Below are 6,768 nucleotides of genomic sequence, written 5' to 3'. Positions count from 1 at the left end.
CTCCTCTCGGCTCCGCTGCTCCCGGGCCCCGGCGGCCCGCGCTGCCCGGCGCTGCCTCCCGCCCCCCGCCTGGGCCCCCGCGCGCGCCGCTCGTCCGGGTCAGGTCGCCTCGGCCCGGCGCGTCTCCGCTCGCTGCGCCCGCGGCGGCGGCCGAGTGTGACTTCCCCGGCAGGCCGCCCGACCCCGCCCCTCCCCCTCCCCTCCCCTCCCCGCCCGGCCCCACCCTCCGGCTGCTACTGCCTCCCCCCACCCCTGCCCGGCGCCCAGGGACCTCTCAATCCCCAAACAACCCGGTGAGCGCCCCAGGAGCTCAGCGCCCGGGCCTCTAGGCCAGCGAGGTTCCTGGGCGTCCCCACACTGTAAGGGCCTTCCTCGGCTTCCCCCAAGCCCCTTGTCCACAGACTGCTCCCTTGTGTCTGGGACCCCCTAGGCCTGTCTTCTCCCTGAACACCCCACTTTTCTTAGGGTCCATTTGCTCAATCAGATTTCCCCAGATGCTCCAGTCTCCAGGAAACTGTTAGAAATCTCCAATCAGTAGATATCCATTTATTCCTGGATAGGGAAAGCTCTGCCCATCTAATGCCAGGGGTCTTTTCCTCAAGCAGGAGGAAGCCAGGCCCTCCTGGCACTAAAGATCTCCATTCTTCTCGGGTCTTTAATGAAGTCCACGAGCCCTCCTCTTCCTGGGGACTCAACTCTCCACTCTAATTCCGTCTCCATGGTCGTTCTGCTCTTGTGCATGTTTGACCACCAGCCATCTGTTCCAGGGCCTTGTCCTTTTGTCTTCCTGAGCCACCCTTGGTGGACGCTTACAGACTGACTAAGCCTAACAGGCCTCAGCAATCAAAGTCCATTGTACCCACCTAGGGTTCCACCTCATTCCCAAAATTCCAGGCTAGAAAGTTCATCCAGGTACCCCACATCTGGAGTGCTGGCCCCATCTGGAGGAACAGCTTGTGAGAGATGACATCATTGCAAAGGGGACAGCTAGGGCACCTTGGGGAGTTCTCAAATTGTCATAAAGGACATGCACATAAACACATTCTCCTCCGTGCTGACAGCCAGTTTCTCTCCGCCTTGAAGCCACTTCTCGAGAAATCACTGTGCCAAGAAGCTAAAAGCTCCCCAGCAGAGAGGGAGTGCTTACAGGCTGAGGACGGACAATCTTTCTCTGAGATGACGGTGACACCTAGTGGCTTGAGGAGACCGTGCCATTTTATTCAAAGCCATGAGCTCTGGCTGCTGTAGGCTGAAACACAGAGGAAGCTAATTGTTTCCGCCCTTACCTTAGAGGGGCATACAGCTGAAAACGACGGCGTGAACACAGCGGCTTTAAGAAAGCCCCATTGGCAAATGTTCCTGATGGGTGCTCAAGACAAATAGAAGCTTATGGGCACACACACCCCTCCGCCCGCCTCCACCCCTTGAACACCCAGGGAAGTGAATTCTTGCTCCAGGCTGCCAATCCTGTTGGTGAAAAGGAATTGTGCTCCATCTGGGCCAGAAAAGGAAAAGCAGTCTCAAGAGGGATGGACAATATGAAAAAGACGCGACTCTTAGGCCTGTCATCTTGGGACTGGGAGGCTGAAGCAGAATGGCCATGAATTTGAGTAGCCTGGGCTACATAGTGAGTTCAGAGACAGCCTGGGCTAAATAACAAATGTCTCAAGGAAAATAGTTCCTAACTCTCTTATTTATATATATTTACTTATTTATGTATATTATTTTATTACTTTATTATTTCTATATATTTTATGTATTTACTTATTTGTTTAGAACAGAGTCTCCACGCTTAGTTCACCCTACTCTCCAACTCCCAATGCTCCTCGCCTCAGTGTCCTGAATGGAGCGGCAGGCATGCACCACAATACCATTGTCTAGCTCCAGACCAGTCAACCAAATCACTGTTCTCGTGAGAAAAGCAGGTCAAAAATAACATAATTTTGACAACTCCCAGAATGAAGAGGTAGAATGGTTCCAGTCCTCCTCTTTAGAAATAATCAAAAGCAGTTGCCAAGAGATAGGTCACACAGCCGCCCTCCCAACCCTCCTATTCCAAGCGGCTTTTCAGTAGTGGAACAGAAACTGGAACCCAGGTTCCCTGATTCCTAAGGTGGGGCTCTTTGTAGAAATTCTGCTGATTCGTGGACTCACAGTCTCTTGGCCACCAAGTCCCAGACAAGTCTTTCAGGGATGCCTGAGATCCCAGTGAGAAATAGGCACCACAGTTACCCAGAAAGTACAAGTACAGCTATGTCACTATTCTAAGTTATTATTATTATTATTATTAGGACTAGTTATTATTAGGACTAGACATTATCTTAAGGATTAAACATCCATTCAAGCATCAACCAGTGCTCTTCCTTCCTTCCAATTAGCTGTGTATCTGGACAGTTAGAAGGGGCCGGTCAGAAAAGTTAAATGATTTAAATCTATCTATCTATCTATCTATCTATCTATCTATCTATCTATCTATCATTTATTGTATACACGTGTGGTGTGCTTTCACGGGTATGTGAATGTGTGTGTGCATACTTAAAAACAAAAATAAAAAACATCAGCCCAGAGCCAGTGTTCTCCTCTGTCATTCTTCACCTTACTTTTGGAGACAGAGTCTCTGACTGAAGGTGACATTCACAATTCCAGTCATACTAGCTGGCGAACAATCCAAAGCAATCCTCCTGCTCCACCTCCTCAGCGCTAGGATTAGAGGCACATGCTGCTTACTATTGCCTGGGTTCTAGGATCCAAACTTAGGTCCTTAGCTTATACAATAAGTTCTTATCAACTGAGCCATCTCCCAGCCCTAGCTTAACAAGGCTTTTAACATCCAGTGAAAGGTTTTATTTTTCTCTAATTTTGAAAGGAAGGTTAAACCTATCATGACCTAGCCTGGCAATGAAGGAATCTATAAGAGTGACCCTAGACAAGACTCCTAGTAATAAGGGATGTGGAACCTAAATGGACCATCTCTTGTAACCAGGCAAGACTTCCAGTGACACCAACCCAGCCACAAAACCTTCTGCCTACGATTTGTCCTGTCTGCAAGATGTGCTGGGGTAAAGGTGGCACAGAACTTGTGGGAGTGGCCAACCAATGACTGGCCCAACTTGAGACCTATAACTGAGAGGGGTCCACCCCTGATACTGCCTGGAGTGACAGGAACCAGGGACTGGATAGCCCAGAGACCTAGGATAGAACCAAATAAGACCGACCAGTTTAAAAAAAAAAAGTCAATAATACTCTGTTATACTTGAAGACTGGAGCCTAGATAATCATCATCAGAGAGGCTTCATCCAGAGTCATCTGGAAGCAGATGCAAAGATGCACAGCCAAACATTAGGCAGAACTTGAGGAATTCTGTAGAAGGTGGGGAAGAAGGATTGTAGGAGCCAAAAGGGGTCAAGAACACCACAAGAAAATCCACAGAATCAACTAAACAGGGCTCATAGAGGCTCACAAGAGCCTGAACCAGCAATCAGGGAGCCTGTATGGGTCTGACCTAGGTCTTCCATATATATATATATACATACATATGTATACATGCATATATGTATGTATATATATAATGGTTATAGAGCTGTCTCTGACTCTTTTGCCTGCTTTTGGGACCCTTTTCCCCCTACTAGATTGCCTCATCCAGTTGTGACATGAGGATTTGTGCCTAGTCTTATTGTAACCTGTTATGCTGTGTTTGGTTACTGTCTCTGGGAAGCCTGACCTTTTCTGAAGGGAAATAGGAGTGGATCTGGGGAAGAGAGAAGGTTGGGAGGAAGGGATGGAAAGAGAGAAGGAAGACTGCAGTCGAGATGGAGTGTATGAGAGAAGAATACATGAATGTTTAAAAAGTATCCTAAGTGAGGATCTTGTTTATCTACATATTCAGAGTACCCAAGCTTCTGCTGTGGCTGTAGACAGTAAGATCTGGGCTGTGTGTAGTTATTGAGTTAGCAAAAGCCTCTTAAGATTAAATGGTGTGTGTGTGTGTGTGTGTGTGTGTGTTTTATGCATGGATTCAAGGAAATCTGGGTGGGGGCTGGTAGTGCAGGCTCATCCCTGGAGCTTAGGCAGGAAAGCAAAAGTTACATGTAATATATGGTGCCCAACATGGGGCGAGAATCCTCCATTAAACTAAGAATTCTCCAATGAATTAAACATAAACAGTGATAAAAGTCTAGGAAGAAGGGAGAATTGGTTTCGCAGCAAAGTGGAGCAGAGTGAGTTACATGGCTCCAGTGCCTGGGGAAACTTGAACAAAGGAACACAGGAAAAGCCTCAGCTCAGAGATGCTGGGATGCCCTGTTGTGCAAAGGGACAAGATGGCTGCTCGGAGGCAGAGAGCCAGAGGGTAAAAGATGCCTGCTTCTTACAAGAAGGTAATCAAAAGATAGATTTTTAAAATGTGATCTACTTGTTTTTAAAGATAGAAGGGATGGATCAATTCGCATTCTTCTGCATGCTGACCTCCAGTTGAACCAGCACCATTTGTTGAAAAGGCTATCTTTTTTCCATTGGATGTTTTCAGCCTCTTTGTCGAGGATCAAGTGGCCATAATTGTGTGGGTTCATTTCTGGATCTTCAATCCTGTTCCATTGATCTGCCTGCCTGTCACTGTACCAATACCATGCAGTTTTTAACACTATTGCTCTGTAGTATTGCTTGAGGTCAGGGATACTGATTCCCCCAGAATTTCTTTTGTTGCTGAGAATAGTTTTAGCTATCCTGGGTTTTTTGTTATTCCAGATGAATTTGATAATTGCTCTTTCTAACTCTGTGAAGAATTGAGTTGCGATTTTGATGGGTATTGCATTGAATCTGTATATTGCTTTTGGCAAAATGGCCATTTTAACTATATTGATCCTGCCGATCCATGAGCATGGGAGGTTTTCCCATTTTTTTGAGGTCTTCTTCCATTTCCTTCTTCAGGGTCTTGAAGTTCTTGTCATACAGATCTTTCACATGTTTGGTAAGAGTCACCCCAAGATACTATATACTATTTGTGGCTATTGTGAAGGGGGTCATTTCCCTAATTTCTTTCTCAGACTGCTTATCCTTTGAGTATAGGAAGGCCAGGAATACAAATTTTGCTGGATCTAGGTAGGGATTTCACATGGGGAATGCTTCCTGTGGTTGGAACTGATACAAAGAGCTTAAGATGAGAGACAGAGAGCCAGATGGTAGACACAGCAAATACTAAGATCCACAGAAAAGAGAAGTTAAGGAGAATGAATGAAAAAAATGTCTTAGAGAAGATTTGAAAAAGTCTTGCCAGGAGAATATCTCAGGATCTTTGAACATAGTATTCTCGTGGGATTTCTGGGATTTATTTGCCTGGTAAAACAAAAATAGAGCCTGGAAACAGGCTTATACAGTAAATAGACATAGATAATAAAATATTGAGGCATTGGATCTTAAAAAATTAGATCAAAGGCAGAGAGCAGGCCACTAGCCTATCTCAGACAGTAGGAAATTAGGCCTTGAGAATTATAGACAGAGACCCTGGAAATAGGTCCATGCAGTAAGTGGCAGAGGTATTAGGTAATTTAGGCCTTGATCTCATGAAGGTAAGGGCAAGAGACAGTAGAACACTGTCTCATTGTTTAATATTTGTTTAGAGTACTTTATTTGTTTTGAATTGTTTTATCAAAATGAGTGTGGTTTTGAGTTTGGTAGTTATATTAAAATTCCTCTGGGAAAGAGGTCAAGCAAAATGTTTAATGATTTCTGGTTACTGGACCAAGGACTTGTTATTTTGGAAGAAAATATCTGCATTTGTGTTGACAGGAAAGAAGAGGCTCTGGACCCCATCCTGGTCATATGGATTAGATATGATGGGAAAGGCCCCCTGAAGAACTAGAAAAATTCAAGAGAATCAAACAGGACAGGTAAAGAGTCATAGTGCCATCCTTCACAGGGCATGAATGAAAACTTATTACAAATGGTTATTAATTGGATTGACTCATAAAAAAGACATCCATGGAGCAGAAATTTTCTATTTCATTTACCGGCAAAATACTATCAGGAAAAAGGACACATTAAGCGGAATAGTGATAGCTCTGCCAAGACAAGGTAGACAGTCCTTCATAATCCTGCTGTGCAAAGGTCTGTCAGAAGATTCTAGGCCAAAAGGCTGAAGACAGATGTCCCAACATTATAAGAAATTAGGGGGCTGTCCAGGTAGTCAGCCTTTTCTACAGTTGTTTAAGTTTGAGAAGCTGTACCTCAGTAATATTTAAGTCATTCTCGGACTTCTGATGGAGTTGAAGACTCATTACAGTCTCATAATCAAACTCAAGTTGTTTAATATTGAGAGAGAGGTTATAGAGTGAAAGACATGGTTTTCAGGTGGCATTAAGGGCTAAAATGTAAACATAATCCAGGGATAGAATCATAATTCTTCAAGTTAGGAATGATGATAGAGTACTTTAATTGACAAATATGAAGGACTGGATGTTAATTGTATATCATACTTTCTAATTTAAATAATTGTTATAGTTTTGTTTAATTTATGTTTCGGAGAAGAGTTTTTCATTATTATTATTTTATTGGACAGAAAAGGTGAGATGTAGGAATTGGTTCTGATGCTAAGGTCCTGTTCCCCAATTGGTTCTTGATCTATCAGTAAAGACACCAGCTACCAATGGCTGAGGACAGGGCGGGACACTTAGAGCTGTGTGGGAAGATGCAGGCAGAGTCAGGAGTGTGGGAGAAGAAGAGGCTGAGAGCAGCTGCAGGAGATAAAACCAACCGGCCATGTGAGCTTTTGGT

Source organism: Apodemus sylvaticus, chromosome 3, assembly GCF_947179515.1.
Source record: "Apodemus sylvaticus chromosome 3, mApoSyl1.1, whole genome shotgun sequence".
Lineage (NCBI taxonomy): Eukaryota > Metazoa > Chordata > Mammalia > Rodentia > Muridae > Apodemus > Apodemus sylvaticus.
The sequence above is the reverse complement of the archived record's forward strand: the minus strand, read 5'-3'. Positions refer to the sequence as shown.